Below are 12,671 nucleotides of genomic sequence, written 5' to 3'. Positions count from 1 at the left end.
CCACCCACGCATTTGCAGGTGAGGAAGGCTGGGAAGTCACAGCAGAGGCCGACTGAGCTCCCTCCAGCTCCCACCCACACACGAAGGTGAAAAAAAAAATGTAATTATTCAAAGCCTCAGTAAATGGATGTAATTTCAGGTACCACCGATTCCCTTTGGAAATGCATTAATGGTACAGTGATTATGGGTGTTTAGTTTCACAGCATTCATCCTCCCCACCCCATATCATCAGGTTAAAAATGTGGAGAAAAATCTCTCCCCAAACACTTTATTGTAGAGGGTAGGGATTCATTTCTCCTCACTTGGTTCCTGACCACTGGCTTTGGGGCCTCCCTCCCCCATTCACCCTGGAGACCCCAATTTACTCTCAATGCCAATCTACCCTCTCTCTCCTAGGTCTGCCAGCCTGGGGAGGGTCATTTCAATTGTCTAATCAAGCCACACCTACTTGGCTGAGCACTGCCTCTGGCCCTGCCTCAGTCCCCAGGGAGATGGTGAGCTATTCACAGGACTGAGTCACCATATCCCCCAGAACCAGCTCGGGAAAGGCCAAGATGCCAGACACACATCTCTGACCTACTCATCTCCACCATGGTCTGCTGGGACACGTGGATCCTCCCAGACCCAGCACTCCCACTCTCCACCTAATTGCAGCTTGCTTGCTGTGCCTGGCTGTCAACACCGATCACCTGGCAAGACCCGTCAAACCTGAGCCCTCCTCTGCCCTCAGGAGGGTCACTGTGTCCCCCCAGGCAGACACAGACCGCAGGCAGCGGTCATCCACAGGACCAGCCACACTGTTCCTTAGGGACTGACGGCATCATTGGGGCAGGAGGCGAGGGCAGTACATTCCTCAGCTCCATTGAGGAAAGCAATGAAGGGAACTGCCTAGGCATCTGGCTCCACTTCCCAGGAAGTGGAGTGGATACGAATAGACAGCTGTGCCTGCCGATTTGCTCTCCAGGTCTGTCACACAGCTTAGTCCCGACGATGCAGACAGCCTCCTGTAACCAGAGACTCGCAAGGCCTGAGCACCTACTAGGTGCCAAGTAACAATTCAAGCCAGGAGCTTCAAGTCTGCCGTGTTGAATTCTCAAGTAACACCAGAGTGGGAAAGAACATCATTGTTACCCAGATGGGGAAGCCGAGCTCAGAGACAGTTTCACTTTCAGCGTCTCCGAGGCACCTGTGCAATGTGTAGCAGACTGGCTCCTGGAGGTTCTGGCTCAGCGTTCTAGAACACTGCTGAAATTCAGCTCTACCCTCTCTGCACCTCATTCTGTGTCCCAATGCAGGCACCAAAGTGGCCGCCTCCCCCTAAGGGAGCTAGAAGCCCTGTCAGGCACTGCAAACATCAGAACCCCGAGAGATGGGGCACGGACAGAGTGGAAACCAAACGTGGCCATCTTTAGGACAACTGGCAGGGCCAGGTGTCTGGCCTAGCAGTAAAGACTGCATCCCATATCAGACTGCTCTGTTCCTTGGGAGGCGGCAGCAGATGTCTCAGTCAGCTGGGTCCCTGCCACCCATACGGGAGACCTGGATTGAGCTCCCATTTGGGGCTTTGGCCTAGCACTGCCGCCCAGAGCTTTCCAGGCAAGGAGTCTTAAGCATCAACCATTTAGTGCCCAGCTTCCCTTTTAAGACAAGTCTCAAGCATGCACAATTTTCCTTCAGGCTAGCCAGACCCTAGGGGAAGTCCCCAGAGAGCACAACAGTGCCACGTGTCACCCTAGGAAGGGGCTTCCTTAGGATAGCACTTTCATTGCTACACAGCATGCACAAGCCACCAGGCACTGCTCTGAGGGAGGGGGAAATCGCAGTCCCCATTTAACTGATGAAGACACCCGAGCTGGTAGCAGAGCAAGGATTTCAACCCTGCACTCGGACTCCAGAAACCACGTTCTCCAAACAACACTTGGGGCCATCGGGTGTTGGAGGCAGCCTTAGACCCTGAAGCCAGGCCACCAGTGAGGGATTTCCCAGGGCCTGTCCTCAGTCCTCACCCAGCCCCAGTCTCAATCTCACACAGGCACTATGTCCCTCCCCGGCTCCAACTCCTGCACATTTCCTCCCTGGCCTTCCTCACTGACCCTCCAAAGCACCTGTTCCCAAGGATCCCCCAACCCAGGCCCCCCAAAACTGTCCAGATGGCCTGTGGCCCTTTCCAGAAGGCAGACTAACATGGTGACCTCTGTTTCTCTCCCCAGCACCCAGCAAGAAGACTGCATGTGCAGGGCCAGCATTATGGCTAGCAGGTTAAGCCTCAGCCTGTAGTACCAGCATCCCATTTGGCACTGGTTCAAGATCCAGCTGTTCCACTTCCAAACCAGCTCACTGCTAATGTGACCAAGAAAGCTGCAGAAGACTGCCCAAGTGCTTAGGCCCCTGCACCTACATGGGAGACCTGCAAGAAGCTTCTGGCTACTGGCTTGGCCTGGCTTATGGCTATTTGGGGAGTGAACCAGTGGATGGAAGCTCTCTCTCCTCCTTTCTAACTCTGCCTTTCAAATAAATAAAAAATAAATCTTAGGGGCCGGCTCCGTGGTATAGTAGGTTAATCCTCCGCCTGAGGCACTGGCATCCCATATGGGCGCCAGTTCGAGTCCCGGCTGCTCCTCTTCCAATCCAGCTCTCTGCTATGGCTTAGGAAAGCAGTAGAAGATGCCCATGTGCTTGCGCTCCTGCACCCCCGTGGAAGACCCAGAAGAAGCTCCTGGCTTTGGATCGGCACAGCTCCGGCCGTTGCGGCCATCTGGGAAGTGAACCACTGGAAGGAAAACCTGTCTGTCTCTCCCTCTCACTGTCTGTAGCTCTACCTCTCAATTTTTTTAAAAAAATTAATAACTCTTATAAAAAAGACTGCATCTGGCCAGCGCTGCGGCTCACTAGGCTAATCCTCTGCCTGCGGCACTGGTACCCTGGGTTCTAGTCCTGATTGGGGCACCAAATTCTGTCCTGGTTGCTCCTCTTCCAGACCGGCTCTCTGCTGTGGTCCAGGAAGACAGATAAGGATGGCCCAAGTGCTTGGGCCCTGCACCTGCATGGGAGACCAGAAGGAAGCACCTGGCTCCTGGCTTTGGATCAGTGCAGCGTGCCAGCCGTAGCAGCCATCTGGGGGGTGAACCAACAGAAGGAAGACCTTTCTCTCTGTCTAACTCTGCCTGTCAAAAAAAAAAAAAAAAAACTGTATGTTTATAATCAGAGTCTGTCAGAACAGGTGGATCCTTGACCTAAATCACCCAGCTCCCTCCGGTGAGGAGCTCACCTCTCAAGGTGGCCCATGGCTCCATCTGGGGACAGCTATGGGCAACTCCGCTTGCCAGTGGAGAGGCTACGAATACCACAGAGGCTATTGAATGAATCCGAGCCACTGCTCTGGCTCCACCCCTCCAGGGGAGAGGACATCTCATCTCCCACTTTACCTAGGTGGAGAGCAACCAAGATGAGGTGTAGCCAGGGGCCTGGGCACAGGGCAGGAATGGGACCTCTGCTCTCTGCCTCTCCCAGGCACGCTGCCCATCCTCTCTGCACAGCAGAGGGTTTGCAGGCAGCAGAAGGGGTAGCCAGCAGCCCTGGGAAGAGACTACTCATTAACTCCAAGCTGTCAGATTTAGAGTAGGTGAAGGCTCTGCCTTGGCAGGAAAAGCCCCCAAGAACATTGGCTGTGACGCTGGACACAAACTTTTGGCAGGACCTGAAAGACAGCCTGGCTCTAAGCAGGCTTAAGAGGCTCATCAGCCCCTAAGCTGGGGTCAGCTGACATCTGGGAGTAGGAGGAGTAGAGGGAGGCAGACAGGAGGGTGCCCCAGCTAAAGGAGGTCCACTTCCCCAGAGCACCAGGGATCTGCCCCCACCCTGCCTGGGGACCACCCACCCATCACTCTTCTGTCCTATGGGGACTTTCTGAGAGACCCAGGGTAAAGTGCAAGGGGACTTCTGCCTCAGGGCCATCAGGGAAGGTGCAGAGAACCAGCTTGGGGATAGACCCATAGGGAGGATTCAGAACAGAGAGAATAGTGATAAGAGTCAGAGGCATCCCACACCATGGTGGAAGTCACACAGGGTTTAGAGCCAGGAAGATTCAGGTTCAAGTTCCAGGCCCCTCCATGATGCTCTGGCCCTAAGGGGATCTTTTAATAACCATCCTCAGCCTCAAATGCCTGCTCTGCAAAATGAAGACAGTTATTTAAAAGGCAGGAATGCGTTTCCAACTATCAAGCACCATGAAGATTATCACTGACACCTGTGACCTGGGAAAGGCCAGATAATAGGTCTGTCCTGCAGTGGTCAGAGCTGATCACCAGATGGCTGCCTGGATTAGAGAGCCGCAGCCGCGCAGCCCTGTAAATGATCAGGAAAGAGGTAAACCAGCAGCCGTCCCCACACCCATTATGCTAGGCTCTTGGCCATCAGACCCTTGCGGCTCAACTAGCTGCCTGTGGCCAAGGACAGCCCAGTCTTTGACAAACAAGATTATATCATGGGTTTTTTTTATTATTTTTTAAAGATCTACTTATCTATTTGAAAAGTAGAGTGACAGAGACAGAGACAGACAAACAGGTCTTCTATTCACTAGGTCATTCCCCAAATGGCCACAACACCTGGAGCTGGGCCAGGCTAAAGCCAGAAGCCAGGAACTCCATCCAGGTATCCTACGGGGTGGCAGAAACCCAAGTACTTGAGCAATCATCTACTGCTTCCCAGGTACTGTAGCAGGAAGCCAGATCAAAAACACTGTAGCCAGGACTCGAACCAGGACTCAAACCACACTCCAATATGGGATGCAGGTGTCCCAACAGGAAGTTTAACCTGCTGTACCACAACACCTACTCTACAGTGTTGTTTTTAAAATAACACTTTACCCGCCGAAGCCGCGGCTCAGTAGGCTAATCCTCTGCCTGCAGCGCCAGCACTCCAGGTTCTAGTTCCGGTTGGGGCACCAGATTCTGTCCAGATTGTTCCTCTTCCAGTCCAGCTCTCTGCTGTGGCCCGGGAATGCAGTGGAGGATGGCCCAAGCCCTTGGGCCCTGCACCCACTTGGGAGACTGGGAGGAGGCACCTGGCTCCTGGCTTCAGATCGGCGCAGCACACCAGCCATAGCAACCATTTGGGGGATGAACCAACAAAAGGAAGACCTTTCTGTCTCTCTCTCTCTCTCACTAACTCTGCCTGTCAAAAACAAAAACAAAAACAAAACAAAACAAAAAAAAAAAAAAACAAAAAAACCTTTACTTGGAAATATTGCAAACTTACAGAAAAGGCACAAAACTAAGAACAGCACAAAGAACTCTGTGTGCCCCCACCTAAACCTTCCCCCTATTAACAATGAATCTTGGGCTGGCATTGTGACACAGCAGGTTAAGCTGCCACCTGTGATGCTGAATTCCAGATGAGTGCCAGTTTGCATTCTGGCTGTTCCACTTATGATCTAGCTCCCAGCTAATGTGCATAGGAAAGCAGTGCTTGGGCCCTTGCCACCCAAGTAGCAGATCTGGATGGGGTTCCAGGCTCCTGGCCTTGACCTACCTATCGCTGACCATTGCCTCCATTTGGGGAAATGAGCCAGCAAATGGAAGATTTCTCTCTCTCTCTCTCTCTCTCTCCCTCTCCCTCTCCCTCTCCCTCTCCCCCCCCCCCCACCCCTCTTTCCCTTCCTCCCTCCAACTTTGTCTTTCAAACAAATATTTAAAAAATCTATCCCCTATGCTTGGTCACCCACCCCTCCCCCATGCACACAATTTTTCCCCATAATCACTAAAGAGCAAATACTTCAGTGCGTATTTCCCAAGAATAAGGACATCCTTTTAATTCCACAATGGCTATGCAGTTCTTACTGGACCTAGGCAAACCCAGTTCAAGGGCTCCCGGCTTCTCCTGCAGCAGCTCAATGTGACTGGGACTCAGAACCCACGTCTCCAGCCACCCTCAAAGCCATGTGGATGTACAGGAGAGGAGTGCATGTCTGCCGGGCATTTGCTGAGTCCAGTCAATCAGTTAAGTCACATGATCCTCACCTTGAATCCCGGTTCACTGGTGAAGAAGTAGGTGACCTGCCAAGGTCAGGGAGCTGAACTACAATCTAGGAAGTACGACTACAGAGCTGTGCTCTCAGCCACTGCCTGGTTACACTCACCAGTGCCCATGCTCACCACCTCCTTCTGCATGCTGGAGTTGCCAAGCGAAAGACCACATCAGTGTTGAAATCTTAAGACAACTGCATTGCTTTTCTCAGGGCCCACAGTGCATCAACATTGCAGCTGGAAAGTTCCCAAGGGATCTCCTCACCCTGCTCTATCTCAAAGTCTTACTACAGAGGGACCAGCGCTGTGGTGCCTTGGACTTCAGTGCCAGCATCCCATAAGAAAACTGGTTCAAGTCCCGCTGCTCCACTTCCAATCCGGCTCCCTGCTAATGTGCCTGGGAAAGCAATGGAGGATGGCTAAGTCCTTGGGCCCCTGCACCCATGTGGGAGACCCAGAAGAAGCTCTTGGCTTTTAGTTTCAAATCAGCTCAGCTCTGGCCATCACAGCCACTTGGGGAGAGAACCAGCGGATGAAAGACCTCGCTCTCTCTACCTCTCTCTGTACCTCTGTCTTTCAAATAAATAAAATCTTAAAAAAAAAAAGTCTTACTATGGAAAACACTAAGAAGCCTGGCCCATCTTGTCAAAGTATTCATCTGAAAGGATGGTAGGGGGACTGAACAAAAATTAAGATGAGGCCAGTGCCGTGACTCACTAGGCTAATCCTCTGCCTGAGGCACCAGCATACAGGGTTCTAGTCCCGGTTGGAGCGCCAGTTCTGTCCCGGTTGCTCCTCTTCCAGTCCAGCTCTCTGCTGTGGCCCGGGAGTACAGTGGAGGATGGCCCAAGCCCTTGGGCCCTGCACCCGCATGGGAGACCAGGAGGAAGCGCCTGGCTCCTGGCTTCGGATCAGCACAGTGTGCCGGCCATAGCGGCCATTTGGGGGGTGAACCAATGGAAGGAAGACCTTTCTGTCTGTCTGCAACTCCCTGTCAAAAAAAAAAAAAAAATTTAGCAGAAAGCAAAGCCCGCATAAATTTTCAGACTGAAGCAATACCTGGAAGACACTTTCTGCCATGGGCCTCCCCAGCAAGCCCCACCCTCTTTGTCCCTCGATCTGTGGCCAAGAGGCCCGAGAAGCCCTGGTCTGGGGGAAGAACACACCCAGGCCTCTGCCCTGAGCTCCAAACAAGCTGCAGCTCTACAGCCCGTGACCCCAGGGAAGGCCCCTGACACCCCCCACCCCCAGCCTGACTTTCTGCACTGAAACAAGGCAACAAGCGCAAGACTCAAACCAGACAACGCTGATGGCGCACTCCGAAAACAACCAAACACGAGCTCAAAACGCTTCTCATTTCAGACAACTGAAAAGCAAATGTTTTGACAGCCATTTGAAAACAACAGGCAAACAGAACCATACCCGACGCGCGCTCCCCTGCCAATGTATCCTTACAACTTCGTGGCAGTTACCAAGATGCTGCAGCCTGGCGCTGGGCAGAAAGAACCCCAACCAGGCTGTCCTCCGAAGGCAGAGAAAGCCAGGCCTCACAAATGGTCACACCCTGACGAGCTCGCCTCCACGTCCTTCTCCCACAGTGCCCTACTCAGGAGGCCCCAGACCTACTCCCGCAGATGTCAGGAGAGTGGGAAGCGTGCCACCAGGCCACAGTACCTACACTCAGCCCTTCACACACATGAAGCTCACTTCTCCCCTGCAGAAAGAGGCTTAAGAAACACCTTGCAAACGTTCTCCTCGGGGAAGCCTTCCCAGATCCTTCTGGGGGTTGTGCCGAGGCCGCCGCAGGGATCACCGTTCTTAATCCTTGGCTTTGGACACAACGTTCCCTGTTACTCATTTCCCACAGAACCCGACATTAACACATGAACCTGCTTTCACCCTTGATAAACCACCAGGAAATGAAACGTGCAGCATGGGCCTGTGCCAACACCTGCAAGGCCAGGAGAGCCTCTCCTTAACCTTCAACCACGAGAGGCTCCAGGATTTCCAGGTCAAATACGTATAAGCTGCTAGAAAGTCCACATGTGACTGCTACCTCCGGGCCAGAAACAAAGTTCCCAGGGGTACCTTGACAAGAAACAGCCAACAGGCTGGCCGGCTACAGGACAACCTTCAGTATCACCAAGTTCAACTTTGTCTGGGAAAGAAGACATGATGGCCAGGACAAACCCCTTCCGAGGGGGTGGCCTGGAAGTTGGTCCCTGATGATGGTGACTTCAAGAGGGCCACCTCCTGGACTGTCAGTACCCACTGGCTTTCCCTAAGGGCCCAGGCTTGATGCCTACAGCTGGCTGGGAGCCCCACGTTTACTTCCCAAGTTCTTTTCTCCCTTTAACTTCAGACTTAAAGACAGGTTGAAGACAAAACACATGCACTGCAAACTTGGCATCATCTTGAGGGTAACCCTCGCAGAGGTAGAAATAGGGTCCTTGTCTCATCCCTGTTCCCTCTGGTCCACAGGACAGGCTCTTCACGCCCAGCCTTCGGGAACCCCAAGCCCTGCTGGGTCTCCCCGCTCTTTGCCCCTGCCTGGGGGCCTGGACATGGGCACTCATGCCCTGCAGTTTCTCAGAGTGGGGCCTGGGAGAGGTGATTCACCATAGCAAGTAATTACCCTGATGTTTATATTTAAGATGTTACATTCCACAATAGAGAGATGAACCATAAACTTCATGTTAATCATTCAGAACTTTAATTTTTCTTTATTTAGAATGACAAATAGTAAAATTTTGAAAAGCCGTGTCAAACTGAGGGAAAGAAAAAGGAAAACATTTTCTGCTTTAGTACCTTTCAATGGCACAATTTTCCTACGCTTTCATTTTGCACTGGGGCCCTGAAAATTATGTAGTTCATCCTGCCTCTAGGACCTGCTTCAGGCCAAAGGACTCACAAGGGCAAGGCCAGCCACACTCCAAGCCTCAGAAATGTCTCTGCCAAGAATCTCCCTGCCCTACCTTAGAGGCAGGTGCCCAGAGGAGAATGTAACTTAGACAAGACATCCCTGAAAGTCCAACAAAGCTAAGAAAGAAACTTGAAGCCAGAAAGGACTTTGTGCAATCAGCTGCTTCTGGCCAGGACCCTGGAGCCAAATCAAAAGGATGATACCCAAGTCGGGCAGCCAGGGAGCAAGGGGCCTTGTCAACGGCCAAGAGATGCACTACGCTGAGGCTACGAGGCTGCTGGAGCCACCGCTGGCCAGGTTCCCGCCTGCAGCATTGCTCGACAACAAGTGGCTTCACCCACTACGCGGCAGCCTCGACGGGCCGTTCCCAGCTGCTCGGCTTTTCTTCCTGCCAAGTGCCTATGCAGTGCCCAGCCCTGGCTGAGGACCAGCGTCTCAGGACCAGGAACAGGATGTCTGTCTTCCAGGAGCATCCTTGGCCCACGTGGGACAGGGTCCCTCCTATCACTCATCGTCTTTTGACGCATGACCTATTCAAAGCCTGATGTAGCGAGAACCCAGCCCGTGGGGCTCCATGAACCCGGAAGAGCAGCTCAGTGTAGCACTCCAGCTCCCCACGCCTCTTTTAGGAGATCCCCCCCGCCCCGCCAGCCTTCATCTGTTGGGGCCGCAGGGCCTGTGTTGCAGCACAGCAGGTTAAGCTGCTGCCTGTGATGCTGGTTTTCTCTATCAGGACACTGGTTCAAGTCCCAGCTGCTCTGCTTCAGATCTAGTTCCCTCCTGATGTGCCTGAGAAGTCAAAAGATGGCCCAAGTACTTAGGCCCCTGCTACCCAGGTGGGAGACCAGGGTGGTGCTCATGGCTCCCACCTGGCCTAGTCCCAGCCATTGTGGCTATTAGGGGGAGTGAACCAGCACATAGAAGACCACTTCCTCTGTCTCTCCCTCTCTAACTCTTTCAAATAAAATAAATAAATCTTAAAGAAAGCGAAAAGGCTGTGTCTGCTAAAATGTGTTTACTAAGTGATTACTGATGTCTTCCATTTCTCACTAATAAGACACACAGCACCACCAGTCAGCATTGGAGACCAAGGGCTCCTGCCCTTCCAAGGCACCCCAGGCCCCAGGAAAAGAAGGGGTGTGGCCTTGAGAGGCCGGGGGCGGGGGGCAGTCTGACAGAGCCATGGGCAGGAAGTCCTGGGTCCCACCCAAGACCTGATGTTGGACCACGGCTACTATCATGTCAGTAGACGGACACCCGCCACAGAGACAGGTCTGTGGTTACAGACTGAAGACTCACATTCTAGTCCCAACTAACACCACGGCCAAGTCACTGAGCCATCACAGAGCTCAGCTTCATCCAAACAAGGGGAAGCAGCACTGCCCAGCTGCCTCTGGGGACCGTCAGAAGGAAAAGCTGAGAGAAGGTAAAGGTATACACCTGCTGTTCACTGCAGGAGCACCCAGGATGACTACCGGTTTCCAGACCCTATTCCAGTCCTATTGTGGACTAGCAACAGTCCCTGCCTCCCACACTGCTGTGACAATTAGATCAGCATAGTCCCAGAGAAGGTCTCAGACAAGGCTGTTGCATTGTGACTACCACCGTTACAGGTGCTGTTACTGGTGACGGCATTGTTGCAATTACTCTTATACCTGGCAAAGGCACCTCTGGGAAAGAAGTCTTCCTAAAGGGCACATCAGCATCACCAGTGCAGGATCAGGAGACTTGGGAACAGAGTCCCCACGCTGCCCCTCACTGATGCAGAACTGAACCCAAAGTGCAGAAAGCAACAGTAAACCCCACCTCCCACCCCTCCTTACCCCCCCCACCACCACCAAGCTCAAGGTTTTCTGTGCAAGAAATGGTCTCTGGAGGGTTCTAAAACAGCTGCCAAGTATCAGGAGCAATGATGCACCCTGAACATCTCACAGGGCTTCCCTGTCCAAGGACCCATGAGGAAAAATAAAATTGCTTGGGCCAGGGCGTGCCTCCCGAAACTTTACTGAAGCTCCTTAGAGGACCCTCTCCCCAAAACTCACTCATTCAGAAAAGCACAAGGCAAGTCTCAGGAAGCAGAGCAAAGCAAAGCAGCTTCTATGTGGGGAAAAGGAGAAAAACCACTCCCAAAGCATAAAGTCGCTCAAGAAATCATGACATAAGGAGGTAGGAAATAGCCCCCCCACACACACTGGCTCCCCACCTTCTAACACCGCTATATACAGCTCTCCCACGGCCTGGGAGGACTTGGTCAAGGCTCTCAGGAATAGGGAACCACAGCTGGCTATGGAATAACCACCAGGGACCTCTCGGATGGTTACCATGGAGGGGCCAGCACGACAGCCTTTAGAGACCCCCACACCACCCCCCACAAAGGACCCCAGCTGGGCTGTGACCAGCCCTTCATGGCACTCGCAGCCTTTCCTCCTACCAAACAGGTGAGGAACCTGCTGCTTAGACCACAGCCGTCTGTCCCCATCCCACCGGCTCAGAAACACTGCTCCAGCGACTCTCCGGTCTCAGTTCATTTCTCCCACTCCTCCAGACCCTTCCCAGCAGAACAACATGTGCCCTACAGTCTCCCACTTAAAAGAGAACTCCCCTCATGCCATGCCTTCCCGTTAGCAGCTGAGGTCTCAGTCCTCTTCACAGCACAGGATCTGCCCATCCCTCCTGATCCATGAGTTCAGCCCACATCTTTCCTTCCAGCTCCTCCAGCGAGGCTCCTGGGCTCTCCCCCTTCCCGGCCCTGCTCACTCTCATCTGCTGGGTTCGCCTCTTCTCCCAACCTTACACACTGCGCTGTCCCAAGGCTGGGGTCATCTCCTCTTTCTTATCCTATCTCACTGGTGATTTCGTCTGATCCCAAGGCCTTGAATAACATCTGTTATACTCTGGTGCATCTCTTCAGCCTTGCTCTCCCCAAAACTTCCGATTCATTCAAGGGTACCTCGGAAAGTTCATGGAAGATGGAATTAAAAGATACGTCTAGATAACAAAAATCTGGAAATCCATGCACAGTTTTTTTTTCCATAATATGCATTTCCCATGAGCTATCCATCTACTAATATATTCACCTCCAGCATCTCAGGGCAAAGCTCTCATGATTCTCCCCACTCAAACCTGCTCCTGCCCCAGCCTTCCCATCTCAAGGATATGAGAGCCATCCCCACAGGCGCTGGAGCCCCTGGGAGTCACCACCACAGCACATTCAATTCATCGGGAAGGTGTGCAGGTATGACTTCGTGACCACTGAATACCACTCTCCATCCAAGTGCTCCCTCTCGAAGGCAGGCCACTAGGAACCCACCTGACTACAGCAACCACCTGCTGACACCCTCCGGCCTCCCGACAGCAGCCCACCTACCACCTCCCCATAGCAGGTGATCTTTCTAAAAATGCAAACCAAATCATGCCACTCCCCTGCTCAAATAAAACCCTCAGTGACTTCTCACTGGGCTTAGCATACGGTTTAGAAACTCCCTACTTGGACTCACAAAGCCTTGTATCATGTACCTGTCTCTCACCTGTGCCCTCTCTCATGTCACTATCTCCCATGGCCTTCCTGCTCCTTGAACTTGACGCTCTTCAGTGCTTTGAGCCCGTGTACTAGCTGCTCCCTCTTCCTGAACTGCAGCGTGCCCTCATCATCCCAGGATGGCTCCTTCATCAAATTCCACCTTAGATGCCACCTGTTCAGCTCCATCCCTGACCTCCCAATCCAG

The 12,671-nt window shown here is 52.8% G+C and overlaps 1 protein-coding gene across 5 annotated transcripts in view; it reads right to left on the bottom strand.

Annotated features, from left to right (window-relative positions):
- PLEKHA7 (pleckstrin homology domain containing A7) overlaps window positions 1–12,671 on the bottom strand; it is a 221,816-nt gene that overhangs the window by 207,008 nt on the left and 2,137 nt on the right. The window lies entirely within an intron of this gene.

This window comes from Oryctolagus cuniculus, chromosome 1 (assembly GCF_964237555.1).
Source record: "Oryctolagus cuniculus chromosome 1, mOryCun1.1, whole genome shotgun sequence".
Lineage (NCBI taxonomy): Eukaryota > Metazoa > Chordata > Mammalia > Lagomorpha > Leporidae > Oryctolagus > Oryctolagus cuniculus.
The sequence above is the reverse complement of the archived record's forward strand: the minus strand, read 5'-3'. Positions and strand labels throughout refer to the sequence as shown.